Source organism: Macaca mulatta, chromosome 3 (assembly GCF_049350105.2).
Source record: "Macaca mulatta isolate MMU2019108-1 chromosome 3, T2T-MMU8v2.0, whole genome shotgun sequence".
In the NCBI taxonomy this organism is placed as follows: domain Eukaryota; kingdom Metazoa; phylum Chordata; class Mammalia; order Primates; family Cercopithecidae; genus Macaca; species Macaca mulatta.
In genome coordinates, this window is record NC_133408.1 from 32134524 (window position 1) to 32150847 (window position 16324).

Here is a 16324-nt window from a genome sequence, read left to right on the forward strand (position 1 = left end):
CCAGCTCAAGATGGCCATCTTGATAGACCGAGTTATGCCGTCACTTGTAATTAGCACCTGGCACTTGAGGTTGAAGGCTCTGCCCAAATAAAAGACTCTTCCGTGCAAGTCATTGACGTCCATCAGATCAGGCCAGGACTCTCCTTGTCCATGTCACTCTCCTTGCACTGGTTCATTTGACCCCATTTTCCTAACCCTTTTTATCTTGATGTTAATTGTTTGTCTGATATGGAATGTTTAACCTATAACTTTTATATATTAATTATGCTACCATGTGTGATTTGCAATATTGACTGACTTGTGGCTTGAACCCTTGTGCCCATGGCGCTAACTACTGAGTGAATAGGTTGTGCTAAGAAGAATTGCTTCCTTGGGAACTCCATGTAGCTCGTGACTTTTATGATTGAAATAACACCAATAAAAATCTGACCTTGTGGAAAGATACAAACATACACAGACTTGGTTATGTCTCATCTTTCGCTGCTCACAATACAGTTACAGTGCTATTAAAGAAGAGCAGTGGGTTCTGAACACATTTCAGAATTATGACGTCAGGTTTGGACATGGCTTTTGAGGCAGAGGAGCAAGTTAAAGAAGCTTTCAGTTAAAGTATAATAATAATAATAATTAAAAAAAAAAAGAAGCATTCAGTCTCTTGGTATCCTCATTGATAAAGATGGAGGTGGAGGCAAGGTGATGTAGTAGTAATTTCTTTTAATAAGCAATAACTTCTAAAATGCTTTTCATAATTGCTCCCAATTAGATAAATGGAAATATGGAAAAAAATTTAAAAAGGCTAATAAAAACCTTGCTGAAAGAGAACAAGGGTACAGAAGAGAAGAAGGGAAAGAAGAGATAGGGAAACAAAAACATCAAAATTTGACTGAAATTTGTGTAAAAATAATTAAGGTTAAACCTAGTTTAGGTTAGGTAAAACTCAAGAGTTTGATTTTTTGTATCTTAGGGATTTGATAATGCAGCAAAAAGTTACTAAGAGGAGTACAGAGAGATTTTTTTGGTGTGAACACCAAAGAGAACACAAAAATTGAGCTTCACATTACTTATTACTTGGTAGACTGATTCATTGTCAATTAATGCTGTATAATAAACCTCTTTATATAGATTATTCTTCCACAACATAATTTTAAATGGGTGGATAATACTGCATTATATAAATATACCATCCCCCTCTAGGGGCCTGCCCAGACTTTAGTCTAGTTATAGATCTAGAAGCAAACAGGGGTTTGGGGGATGGTTCCTGAGGAGAATCAACATTATCCTGCCTGGCAACTGGCTCAGGCAGTCTATCACTGTTGCCTCAGGCAGTGCAAGCTTTATCCCCTCAGACAAAGGTGGAAAGGCTGATGTCAGCATGGGTTAGGGAGGGGATGTTGCCACTACTGGGGATGGGGAAGCTATTCCTTCTGGCAAAAAAGGTTCATCAGAGTTTACAAATTCAGTGTCCCCAGCTTCATCAGGCTCCTCTCACACGTCCCCATTCCAAGCTGCAGGGTCCCATTCTTTATTTTTTTTTTTTTTTCTGAGACGGAGTATCGCTCTGTCGAGCAGGCTGGAGTGCAGTGGCACGATCTCGGCTCCCTGCAAGTTCTGCCTCCCGAGTTCACGCCATTCTCCTGCCTCAGCCTCCTGAGTAGCTGGGACCACAGACGCCGCCACCGCGCCCGGCTAATTTTTTGTATTTTTGGTAGAGACAGGGATTCACCGTGTTAGCCAGGATGGTCTCGATCTCATGACCTTGTGATCTGCCTGCCTCAGCCTCCCAAAGTGTTGGGATTACAAGGGTGAGCCATCACACCCGACTGCAGGGTCCCATTCTTTTCCATTCAATGCCCTCACTTTAACAGTAGATAGCTGGGGAGGCTGTGCATGCATCTTTCATTGCAGGTCAGCCCCTCCCATGATGAGTTTATGTCTGTTTTTCCACAATTTCAGCTCTTTCTCTACAGCTCTTTCTCACTCAGGGCAATCTTAGTAGATTTGAGGCTAAATATCTGCTTCTGTAGCCTAGAGTTAGAATCCTTGAGTTCATCATCTTCTTTCATCACTTTGTCCAGTGAACTTAGGAGCAACCAACCAACTTCATCATGTTCCTTGATTCTCTACATATGGTCAAAGGTAGTAGGTATAGAGTCACTAAACTCCTTGCGTCTCACGAGCGGTGAATCAAGAGTGTCAGATGCACTTATCTTGCATAACTCTCTAAACAGTTCATGCCAAGAACTATCAGTTTTCTCCATACTATTAGAAGTAGAGATTTTAGCATTTTGGGGTCTAATCATATTAAGCAGACAATTCCAGAAACCCCAAAACCAATGAAAGAACTCCTTCCTTAATATTCTGTTCCTCTAGAACCACTCCTGGTTCCAAAATCTGTATTAGTCAGGGTTCTCTAGAAGAACAGAACTAATAGGATAGATATACATACATACAAAAAGGAGTTTATTAAGGAGTATTAACCCACAAAATCACAAGGTCCCACAATAGGCCGTCTGAAAGTTGAGGAGCAAGGAGAGCCGGTCAGAGTCCCAAAGCTGAAGAACTTGGAGTCCGACATTTGAGGGCAGGAAGCATCCAGCATGGGAGAAAGATGTAGGCTGGGAGGTTAGGCCAGTCTAGCCTTTTCACGTTTTTCTGCCTGCTTTATATTATGGCTGTGCTGGTAGCTGATTAGATGGTGCCCACCCAGATTAAGGGTGGGTCTGCCTTTCCCAGCCCACTGACTCAAATGTTAATCTCCTTTGGCAGCACCCTCACAGACACACCCAGAATCAGTGTTGTGCATCCTTCAATCCAATCAAGTTGACACTCAGTATTAACCATCACAAAAATTTTAGTTGATTTCCTATTTTTCACCAATGAATAGTATTCCAACAAACATTCACTGTAGCCAAACTTTCAAACATGTATTGAAGAATCTATCTTTGCTGGAATTGAAAAGTAACTGTCTCTGTATGTTACATTTCTATAAATATCTGAGTTCCTTCTGGACTTTACATTGTGTCATTGAACTGCACTTGTTCCTCTCTATTTTAATTACTTTTTTCTTATTTATTTTAACACCTAGTAAGTCACAAAGCACACTTTATTTCCAAAAATCTCTTGGCCATTTTAAAAATTTATTTCTTACAGGTAATGTTTTTAATAACTTTGACACTAATTGGACTTATAAGATATTTATAAATTAATTTGGAGAGAGCTGATTTTAAGCAGTGCATCTTTAAGAATTAGGGTATTCCTATTCTTAATTTTCAATTTTATTAAAAATAAGACTTTTTTACTTTTACCTTTGATATCAGCTTTTGAACTTTAATATATGGTCTACAACATACAAGAAGCTAATTTTTTTTTTTTTCCTTTTAAAATCGGGAATATAGACAGCAGGGCATGGTGGGATGACCTGGCATGGTGGTTCATGCCTGTAATCGCACTTTGGGAGGCTGAGTCGGGGGGATCACTTGAAGTCAGGAGTTAGAGACCAGCCTGGCCTACATGATCTCTACTAAAAATATAAAAATTAGCCAGGTATGGTGGCATGCACCAGTAGTCCCAGTTACTTGGGAGACTGAGGCATGACAATCACCTAATCCAGGAGGTGGAGGTTGTTGTGAGCTGAGATCACACCACCGCACTCCAGCCTGGGTGACAGAGCAAGACTCTGTCTCAGAAAAAAAAAAAAAAAAAGATAAAATCAGGAATATAAATGAAATTTAATTAGCTAAATACATTTCTGGTGTTAAACTGCTCAGACATTTTCTCCCTTATATAGTAAAGGATAAATAATATTAATAGGTTCAATATAAATGATACCTTGCATTCTTAGAGTAACCATACTTGATCATGAATGACATATTATCATTTTAAGGCAATGATAATTGTTTTGCTAACATTTTGTTTAAAGATTTTGTTTCTGAGTTCTGAAATGCCAATTATCTTTGATTTTTTAAAAATTCTTTTTAAAGATCACGTTTCTACTGTCTTCAGGAAATGAGAAAATGAATCCAGGAAATTTCCATCTTTAAATATACTCTCTAAGTGTGCTGTCCAATACTCACATAGCTATTGAGACCTGGAATATAACTAGTCTGAATGGAGATGTTCTGTAAGTATATCATACACACCAAATTTCAAATACTTAGCATGAAAAAGGTGTTCAAATATTGTACTTTTGTATTGAATGTACATTGGAATAATATTTTGGATACATGAACTTTTATAAAATTTTATTATTACAATTAATATATAATTATAATTATCTATTAAATCAAATTTTAAAAATTTCTATTACTTATATGGAGTATTCATTTATATTTCTGTTGTATAGCTTCTCTCAATAACATTCTAAGTAGGAGATGAATGAACTAGTTCTTAGAAGTTGGAAAGGTATTCTCTGTCACAGTGATTAAATGGGTGTGGTAGCAGGGCATGAATATACACACAAATCAATGTAACAACATAGGAAATTCAGAATTTGCCTTTCTGGGGTAATGAATCTTTAATAAAAATTTTAATTTTTTGGTTATTGTTTTATTGAGCTTCTCTACCACATTTCCACCATTTTTTATAATGTATATTTCCTTAAACATTGCTTTTTTATTCAGATGTAAGAAGTTAATAGTACAGAGTCATACTTCCTTTAACACTGCACTACTTCTCAACTGGAGGTGATTTTGCCTTCCCCGACATTTGTAAATGTATGGAGATATGTTCAGATTTTACAAATGGAAGTGGGAATGTGCTATTGCCATCTAGTTGGTAGAATCTAGGGCTACTGTTACAATGCACAGGATACACCTTATAACAAAGAATTATCTGGTCCCAAATGTCAGTGTTGCTAAAGTTGAGAATTTTTGATCTCTGATAATATCCCATCCCCTTCATCATTTTTCAAGCTTAGGTTTTACCTCTTTTTTTTTTGTTTTTTTGCATTTAACATTTTCTGAGGTTTGCCTATGGTCTTTTCAAAGAACTGGTGCTTGAATTTATTGATCAGTTTTGCATTTTAATACTTTTAATATTAAATATTAATGACAAAATTTAATATTTTATCATTAATTTTAATGTAGTTCTTAATCTCTATTAACTTCCCTTTTCTGCCTTTTCTGCTTCTACATGTAGAAGCAGAAAAGGGAAGTTTCATTTTATATTACTTTTTACACCTTCTTGAGTGACATCCTTTTGTTAAGCACAAAGTGCTCCGTATTTTCCTATTAGTATACTTTTAAATCTGTTCCCATAGATTTTTAAAACATTTTATTGAAAGATAATTAATATAAAAAGAGAAAAGTGCAAACACCGTAGTCATAAAGCTCAATGAATTTTTACCAACTGAACACACTCATACAACCATCACCAACTGAATAAACCTGTGTAATCTGTACCTAGATCAAGAAATAGAATGTACTAGCTTCCCAGAGCCCTTCTTTCTAGTCACAATCCTCCCAAAGGTAACTAATACCTTAACTTTTAGTAGCATAGATTAATTTTGCCTTTTCTGTTCTTTGCATAAGTGAAATCATAGTTTGCAGTTTTTGCATCTGACTTCTTTGGCTCAGTATTATTTGTGAGCTTCCGCCATATTGTTATGTATAATTATAATATATTCATTCTTATTGCTATATATTATTTTATTGTGTGAATACATCACCATTTGTTTATCCATTCTATTCTTGATGGGTCGTTTCTGATTATAGAGTATTATAAATATTGCTGCTATGAACTTTCTAGTAGATGTCTTTTGGTGAACATATGGATGCATGTCTGGTGGGGATATACTTGGAATGTGTATTTTCAACATTAATAGTTTTGACCAGTTTTCCAAGTTGGTTGTACTAATTTCATTTCTACTAGCAATATATCGGATACTTGTTTACTCCATATCTGTGACAAAATTTAGTATTGATTGTTCTTTTTAATTTTGGCCATTCTGGTGGGTATGCAATGGTCTCACATTATGGTTTTAATTTGCATTTTTCTGATGATATGCGAAGTTATTTTTTCATATTTTATTGACCCTTTAGATACTTCTTTTGTGAAGTAACTGTTCAAGTTTTTTGTCTATTTTTATTTTGTATTTTCCTATTGATTTTTAAGTGTTCTTTTTTTCTGGATCTGAAGTCTTTGTTACACATGTACATTATGAGTATCTTCTTTCTCTATGCGAGCTGTTTTTTCACTCTCTCAATGGGGTCCTTGATTAACATAGGTTTATAATTTAAAAATTGTCCAGTGGATCACTGTTTTTCTTTGAAGAGGTGTGTTTTATTTCTTGTTTAAAAATTCTTGTTCTAAAGTTGCAAAGATGTTATCTCCTTTGTTGTATGGTAAACCTTCGATTGTATTAATATAATAATCACCTAGGTTTGATATATAGACACTTAATTGGTTATATTCCAGAATCTAGAATACAATATAGAATTAGCTAGATAATTTAAAGTTTTGATTTCTTTTGTTACCCAAAAGTTTCTTAGGAGGGTGTTTTAAAATTTCTTTGTTGTATGATCCTTTGTTTACTATTATTATTAGAGTTTTAGTGTATTTAGATATGTGGTCCATATAATTTCCACATAAAATAATTTATCATGCTTTCCTGTGGCATATACATTACTGATTTTGGTAAAATATCCCTAAGATATTTGGAAAGAAAGAATATTCTCTAGTGGTAAAACTCAAAATTCCATATATATATATATATATATAAAAGTGCATCATTAGTTATTATCATAGCAGCTCATATTAATTATTTATTATGGGCTGGACACTAATTTTAGCACTATATGTATAAACTTATTTAATCATCATTTCAATGATATCATCCATTTTATAAGGGAGGATAGAAGGAAACTGAGGCAGCAAGATGGTAGGTGTATTATCTAAGGACTGAGCTAGTTAAGAGGAGGAAGTAAGTTTGAAATTCAAGTTATACAGCTCTGTAGCCAACGTTCTTGATCACGACTCTGTTTTACATGTATCTCTACATTGTTATATTATTATTTTCATATCCATAAAATTAACATCCTAAATACACAATTAGACCTCTGTGTTCATGGATTTTGCATCCTTGGATTCGATCAACTGCAGATGAAAATTAAAAAAAAAATTCATATAGAAAATATAGCATAATAACAATTTACATAGCATTTACATTGTATTAGGTATTGTAAGTAATATAGAGATGATTTAAAGAATGTAGGAAAAATGAAATACCATCTCACACCAGTTAGAATGGCAATCATTAAAAAGTCAGGAAACAACAGGTGCTGGAGAGGATGTGGAGAAATAGGAACACTTTTACACTGTTGGTGGGACGGTAAACTAGTTCAACCATTGTGGAAAACAGTGTGGCGATTCCTCAAGGATCTAGAACTAGAAATACCATTTGACGCAGCCACTCCGTTACTGGGTATAAACCCAAAGGATTATAAATCATGATGCTACAAAGACACATGCACACGTATGTTTATTGTGGCAGTATTCACAATAGCAAAGACTTGGAACCAACCCAAAAGTCCATCAATGACAAACTGGATTAAGAAAATGTGACATATATACACCATGGAATACTATGCAGTCATAAAAAAGGATGAGTTTCATGTCCTTGTAGGGACATGGATGCAGTTGGAAACCATCATTCTCAGCAAACTATCGCAAGAACAGAAAACCAAACACCACATGTTCTCACTCATAGGTGGGAATTGAACAATGAGAACACTTGGACATAGGAAGGGGAACATCACACAGCGGGGCCTGTTGTGGGGTGGGGGGACGGGGAAAGGATAGCATCAGGAGATATACCTAATGTAAATGACAAGTGCAGCAACCAACATGGCACATGTATACATATGTAACGAACCTGCACGTCGTGCACATGTACCCTAGAACTTAAAGTATAATAATAAAGAAGAAAGAAAATGGGAGGATATGCATAGGTTACATTCAAATACTACACCATTTTATATAAGGAAGTTGAGCATACATGAATTTTAGTATCCAAGATGGTCCTGAAACTCATCCCATATGGATACCAAGGAACAATTTGTAATAGTCAATTATTTTATATACTGAACTTTTGTCTTGATTGGCCAAAGACTGAGAAAACGTTAAATGCTTTTTGCCATGACTACAATGTAAGTTTTTATTGTTTCATTGGATTTTGCTGTTTTTTTGAAGTGCCATGGTACATGGCACATACAAAGTTTTATGTTTTACAAATTCGTTCTGGATTTTCCTTTTTATGAACAGAATATAGTTCTCTCTGTCATGTTTATGTTTAATTTGAAGTTTACCTTTTCTGAGATTGACACATGTGTTCTTAAATTTGCATTTCCGTGGCGTATATTTACTTGTCCCTTTATTTCCAGCCTTTCTGTGATTTAAGTTCTTTACACTGCTGAAGAGTCATATAATTCATTTTTTAAAGAATTTTTCCAGCTTTATTGAGGTATGATTTACAAATAAAAATTGCATATACTTAAGGTGTATAATGTGAAGATTTCATATACACATGCATTGTGAAACGATTCTCAAAATCAAGTTAATTAGCATATCAATTCACATAGGTACCTTTCTTGGGGGTGGGAACACTTAAAATCTACTCTCTTGGCAAATTTCAAGTTTATGATACGTGATTATGAACGATAGTCACCATAATCTACATTAGATCCTCAGAAGTTATTAATGTTGGGAGGGCGGAGCAAGATGGCCGAATAGGAACAGCTCCAGTCTCCAACTCCCAGCGCAAGCGACACAGAAGACCGGTGATTTCTGCATTTTCAACTGAGGTACTGGGTTCATCTCACTAGGGAGTGCCGGACAATCGGTGCTGGTCAGCTGCTGCAGCCCCACCAGCGACAGCTGAAGCAGGGCGAGGCATCACCTCACCTGGGAAGCGCAAGGGGGAAGGGAATCCCTTTTCCTAGCCAGGGGAACTGAGACACACAACACCTGGAAAATCGGGTAACTCCCACCCCAATACTGCACTTTAAGCAAACGGGCACACCAGGAGATTGTATCCCACACCTGGCCAGGAGGTCCCACGCCCACGGAGCCTCCCTCATTGCTAGCACAGCAGTCTGCAATCTAACCGCAAGGCAGCAGCGAGGCTGAGGGAGGAGCGCCCGCCATTGCTGAGGCTTAAGTAGGTAAACAAAGCCTCTGGGAAGCTCGAACTGGGTGGAGCTCACAGCAGCTCAAGGAAACCTGCCTGTCTCTGTAGACTCCACCTCTGGGGACAGGGCACAACTAAACAACAGCAAAAGCAGCAGAAACCTCTGCAGACGCAAACGACTCTGTCTGACAGCTTTGAAGAGAGCAGTGGATCTCCCAACACAGAGGTTGAGATCTGAGAAGGGACAGACTGCCTTTTCAAGTGGGTCCGTGACCCCTGAGTAGCCTAACCGGGAGACATCCCCCACTAGGGGCAATCTGACACCCCACACCTCACAGGGTGGAGTACACCCCTGAGAGGAAGCTTCCAAAGCAAGAATCAGACAGGTACACTCGCTGTTCAGCAATATTCTATCTTCTGCAGCCTCTGCTGCTGATACCCAGGCAAACAGGGTCTGGAGTGGACCTCAAGCAATCTCCAACAGACCTACAGCTGAGGGCCCTGACTGTTAGAAGGAAAACTATCAAACAGGAAGGACACCCACACCAAAACCCCATCAGTACGTCACCATCATCAAAGACCAGAGGCAGATAAAACCACAAAGATGGGAAAAAGCAGGGCAGAAAAGCTGGAAATTCAAAAAATAAGAGCACATCTCCCCCGGCAAAGGAGCGCAGCTCATCGCCAGCAACGGATCAAAGCTGGACGGAGAATGACTTTGACGAGATGAGAGAAGAAGGCTTCAGTCCATCAAACTTCTCAGAACTAAAGGAGGAATTACGTACCCAGTGCAAAGAAACTAAAAATCTTGAAAAAAAAGTGGAAGAATTGATAGCTAGAGTAATTAATGCAGAGAAGGTCATAAACGAAATGAAAGAGATGAAAACCATGACAAGAGAAATACGTGACAAATGCACAAGCTTCAGTAACCGACTTGATCAACTGGAAGAAAGAGTATCAGCGATTGAGGATCAAATGAATGAAATGAAGCGAGAAGAGAAACCAAAAGAAAAAAGAAGAAAAAGAAATGAACAAAGACTGCAAGAAGTATGGGATTATGTAAAAAGACCCAATCTATGTCTGATTGGGGTGCCTGAAAGTGCAGGGGAAAATGGAACCAAGTTGGAAAACACTCTTCAGGATATCATCCAGGAAAACTTCCCCAACCTAGTAGGGCAGGCCAACATTCAAATCCAGGAAATACAGAGAACGCCACAAAGATACTCCTCGAGAAGAGCAACTCCAAGACACATAGTTGCCAGATTCACCAAAGTTGAAATGAAGGAAAAAATCTTAAGGGCAGCCAGAGAGAAAGGTCGGGTTACCCACAAAGGGAAGCCCATCAGACTAACAGCAGATCTTTCAGCAGAAACTCTACAAGCCAGAAGAGAGTGGGGGCCAATATTCAACATTCTTAAAGAAAAGAATTTTAAATCCAGAAGTTCATATCCAGCCAAACTAAGTTTCATAAGTGAAGGAGAAATAAAATCCTTTACAGATAAGCAAATGCTTAGAGATTTTGTCACCACTAGGCCTGCCTTACAAGAGACCCTGAAGGAAGCACTAAATATGGAAAGGAACAACCGGTACCAGCCATTGCAAAAACAAGCCAAAATGTAAAGACCATCGAGGCTAGGAAGAAACTGCATCAACTAACGAGCAAAATAACCAGTTAATATCATAATGGCAGGATCAAGTTCACACATAACAATATTAACCTTAAATGTCAATGGACTAAATGCTCCAATTAAAAGACACAGACTGGCAAATTGGATAAAGAGTCAAGACCCATCAGTCTGCTGTATTCAGGAGACCCATCTCACACGCAGAGACATACATAGGCTCAAAATAAAGGGATGGAGGAAGATTTACCAAGCAAATGGAGAACAAAAAAAAAGCAGCAGTTGCAATACTAGTCTCTGATAAAATAGACTTTAAACCATCAAAGATCAAAAGAGACAAAGAAGGCCATTACATAATGGTAAAGGGATCAATTCAACAGGAAGAGCTAACTATCCTAAATATATATGCACTCAATACAGGAGCACCCAGATTCATAAAGCAAGTCCTTAGAGACTTACAAAGAGACTTAGACTCCCATACAATAATAATGGGAGACTTCAACACTCCACTGTCAACATTAGACAGATCAACGAGACAGAAAGTTAACAAGGATATCCAGGAATTGAACTCATCTCTGCAGCAAGCAGACCTAATAGACATCTATAGAACTCTCCACCCCAAATCAACAGAATATACATTCTTCTCAGCACCACATCGCACTTACTCCAAAATTGACCACATAATTGGAAGTAAAGCACTCCTCAGCAAATGTACAAGAACAGAAATTATAACAAACTGTCTCTCAGACCACAGTGCAATCAAACTAGAACTCAGGACTAAGAAACTCAATCAAAACCGCTCAACTACATGGAAACTGAACAACCTGCTCCTGAATGACTACTGGGCACATAACGAAATGAGGGCAGAAATAAAGATGTTCTTTGAAACCAATGAGAACAAAGATACAACATACCAGAATCTCTGGGACACATTTAAAGCAGTGTGTAGAAGGAAATTTATAGCACTAAATGCCCACAAGAGAAAGCAGGAAAGATCTAAAATTGACACTCTAACATCACAATTAAAAGAACTAGAGAAGCAAGAGCAAACACATTCGAAAGCTAGCAGAAGGCAAGAAATAACTAAGATCAGAGCAGAACTGAAGGAGATAGAGACACAAAAAACCCTCCAAAAAATCAATGAATCCAGGAGTTGGTTTTTTGAAAAGATAAACAAAATTGACAGACCACTAGCCAGACTAATAAAGAAGAAAAGAGAGAAGAATCAAATAGACGCAATAAAAAATGATAAAGAGTCATTTGTTTTCATAAAAGGTATGTATTTCAATACTTTTGCTATTGATTCATTTTTAATAATTATTTTGGAGCTTCCTCCATCACATTTTCTATTTTTGATCTCCTTTCATTTTCCTTTTGAGGAGCTGGGTAGCCTAGTGGTTAAGCACTCAGATGTGGTACTCAGACTCTCTGGGCTTAACTCCTGGCTACACCATTTTGCTAGCCCTATAACTGTGAACAAGTTCCTTGATTTCTCTAAAACTGTATTTCCTCTGCAATGGGTATAGCAACAGAATCTATTTCATAGGGTTATTGTGAGGTTTGAGTGGGTTACTAAATTAAAGTATTTGGAACAGTGCTTCGCCCGTAGTAACCACTGGATAAACACTGCCTGTTATTATACTACTGTCTTCTCTCTTCTTAGATTTCTGATATTGCTTTTGTCTCTGTCAGCTATTCCCTTCTTTTTGTAATTTTTTGGAAGGAGACATAGTTATTATGGTTTGTCTTTTCTTTTCTTTTTTATATATGTCAGCCCAATTAGATATGGAATTCTGGTTCTTAAATTGATTTTCTTAGACTCTGAAGGCAGCTCTCCATGATCCTTTGGCATTCAGTATTGTGAAAAACTTGATGCAACTTGAGGATTGCTTTTGTAAGTCACTTGCCCTCGCCCTTCCCTGCCAGCACCCCCGTGTTGATGCTTGTAGGATTCTGTTTTTAGTGCTGAAATGAAATATTTCATCAAGATATATCAGGCGTAAGTCTGCTCTAATTAAGTTTACCTGACACTAAACGTGTCCTCTACACTTGTAATCAAATGACTTTCTTCAGCTCTGCTAAGTTTTCTATTGCTTCTCCCCCTTTTTTTTCTCCTGCTCTATCTGCCAAGTTCTTTCCTTCTAGACCTCTATCTTTTTCAACTTTTATTTTAAGTCCAGGGGTATATGTGTAGGATGTGCAGGTTTGTTACATAGGAAAACGTGTGCCCTGGTGGTTTACTGCACAGATCATCCCATCACCCAGGTATTAAGCCCAGCATCCATTAGCTATTTTTCCTAATGCTCTCTGCCCCACAACCCCACAGGTGCCCAGTGTGTGTTGCTCCCTGCCATGTGTCCATGTGTTCCCCTCAATCAGCTTCCACTTATATGTGAAAAGATGTGGTATTACGTTTTCTGTTCCCGTGTCCTTCTAGACTTCCTATAAAACTTATTTGAGATCTCCTGGATCTTTCTTCTAAATTTTTACTTCTCTGGCAGCATTTTTTACAATTTTTTGGAGTTCTGGAAGGAGTTTTTAAGCTTATTTTTCTAATCCGTTGATTCCAATTCTACAGAATCTCCTCTTGTATTCACAAATTCCATTACATTAGAAATTTCATGGTCATATTTTTCATCTCAAAGCAACTTTTTCTGCTCTCAGGTTCTATCTTTTTAATGACTTATTGGGTTTAGTTCGTACACACAATGTTCTCTTGAATCTTCTTGAAAGTACACATTGGATATTTTCTATGGTTTTTCCTAGCTTTTATTAATAAAATCATTCTTAGGAAATATTTTGTCTGCCTTCTCAGCTTGACTGCTTTCTAACTATTGACTCCCTTTAGAATTTTCTCTTTGCTTCTTGCAAATAACCCATGGATGGGATAGGGAATGAAGGAGTGATTGGGTAAGTAGAATGATGGAGGACATTCTAGGTTTGCCCATATTTGGAGATTTACGTGACTTCTTTTAAACAGATGCAGTTTGGGACAAAATAAAAAATAAAGCAGGAATAAAGAGGAGGGAAGAGAAGGAATAAAGAAATAGGTAGAAAGAAATTACAAAAGGAAGGAAGGAAGGAAGGAAGGAAGGAAGAAAAAATAATGAAGGAAATTAAAAAGGAAAAGGAAGGAAGAGTTACCATTATTGTAGTTTTACATTGAAAAATTATAAGGTGGTGACCTCTGAAGAATAGAATGTAAATTAAGGCTGGGTGGGGGTCTGGACAGCAACATCAAGAAGTCTTGTTCCTATGCCAAAGAGATTCAATTCACTCTCTTACTGCTGGAATAATGTGCCTGTTCTCTGACTGTCTTTTGAGACCAGATGTAGCATTGCCCCTATTCTGTTTGGCTTGCTGTATGATTCAATAGTAAACTGGGGAAAAATTATGCAGAGTAATCCCATCCCTGTCAGCTCCAGATTTGCAACTTCCCTCCAGTACCTGCTACTTCGTCCGAATGCCCTGCTGCTATCAACTTCGAGTCAGTGTGGGAATTGTGACTTGGTCAGCAATTTTCTCAGTTTTCTTGCTTACAACATATTCTGCAGGAATTGCTTTAGTTTTTCATAACAGTTTTTTGTTTCCTTCTATGATTTTCAGAGCTGATGCAATTTTCCCACAGTTTTTGAATTCCTTTGGTCATTTCATTAGGGATTTTGGAGAGTCAGAAGTTAAATGCAAGTATTCAGAACAAAGTCTGTGTTTTAAATGTGTGAGTAGATTATTATTATCAGGTATTACATGACAATTAACACATTAACAAACCACTGGAAATATTTAAACATCCCTCAGTTTTGTGGTTCCCAAACTCTGGTGACAGATGAGTTGCATCTGAAATACCTGGAAACTGTTTTGTGAATGGTGAGGTGACTCTCAAGAGTTCCAATTTAGAAGGTATGTTGAGGGTCCTTAACATATGAGTTTTAAACCTCTTTCCAAGCAATTTTTACGATCAGCTAGGTTTGGGAGTGCTATGATGTAAATGTGTCCTTCAAAAGTTCATGCGTTCAAAACGTAACTGCCGTTGTAACAGTATTAAGAGGTGGGGTCTTTAAGAGATGATTAGGTCAGAGGGTACTCTGCCCTCATGAATAGATTAATGTTGCTGCCTCGGGAGTGAGCTCATGATAATAGAATCAATTTTGCTCTATTTCCCTCTGTCTTGCAGATTCACACGGTGATGCCTTCTGCCATGGGACGTCCCTCACCAGATTCTGGTGCCGTGCTCTTGGACTTCCTAGCCTCCAGAACCACAAGCCAAATACACTTTGGTTCTTTATAAATTATCCAATCTGTGATATTCTGTTATAGCAGCAGGAAATGAACTTCCCTAATCTAGAATAGCCAACTCTTTGCAATTATGATCTTATTATTCAATTTTTGATTTTAGGAACTCTTTCTCCTTCCTACTCCTGAGGATAATAGCATACATTTTAGTCTTTTGCTTATGAGAACAAGTATACATTAATTTTTTTTCTTTTAATGTTTTATGACGTTTGTTAACATAACTGGAGACCCCCTGAAGTGTGGCAAGAAAAACATTATCGCTCTAACTGTAGGGTGGTTGTAACTACATCCGAATGAGGCACATTTTGAAAATGAGATAGTAATCCCCTACAAATTCTTTGCTGGAGTTCTTAGATCTGGAGAAGTAATTTCATCATGCATTGTGATTATTTGAGAAAGTCCTATTGTGCCTTTTTAAGATGACAGTGTGGAGCTGATGGGGGGAAAATAAGCAGGAACAGCTGGAGGCTTTGCAAGTGCTTTCATGAGCAGGATGTTCCATGCCAGGAGGGAATGCATTTTACTGGAATTTTTAAATAAAAATGTTCTACTTCTTGAATATGTTTTTTAAAATCAGTATTATTTAGAAATTTCAGTGCTGGCTTTATTTTCTGTAATAACAAGGACAGACATGCTTATTGCTAAAGATGTAGTTAACACAGTTTGGTTTTATTTGGGGAGTGGTTGGCTATTTAGATTAATCCATAATCAAATCCACTAATATCAGTGAGAAATATTCATACTTAGAATGACATATGCAAATACATAAAAATAAAAGGCATTTTTAAACTTTGTTTTTAACCTAGGAACTCTGCCTCCGGTATCTAAACATCTGGTTTCCATTCTCTTCGTCAAAGCTAACAGCCAGAGCCCTTAAGAAGAGAGATTAGATATAAAATCCTGATAAATCCCATTCAGTTTGAGCTCTGTACCAGTAACAGAACGCCATTTGTTGTCCATCTGTCTTTGGGTAAAATGGGGGAGCTTTGGAGCTAATACCACAATGAAAAAAAGTGATTGGAGTTTATCTTGCACTGTATTTTATTCAGACTGCAATCTTCTGATGACACAGATATATACCACACTATACTCTGAAATCACCAGAATAAAATTGTTTTAGGCCCTTATATAATACTGTCCTAACTAAACAATAACAGCCACATTTAAATGGTCTGCAGGTTACACAGACAAACTGCAGGTTTTCTTTTAGGTTTACCACTCCCCTAGGAACTTTAAATCTCTTTGTATCTAATCTCTGTCTTCTTCTATCTCTCATTCTGTTTAT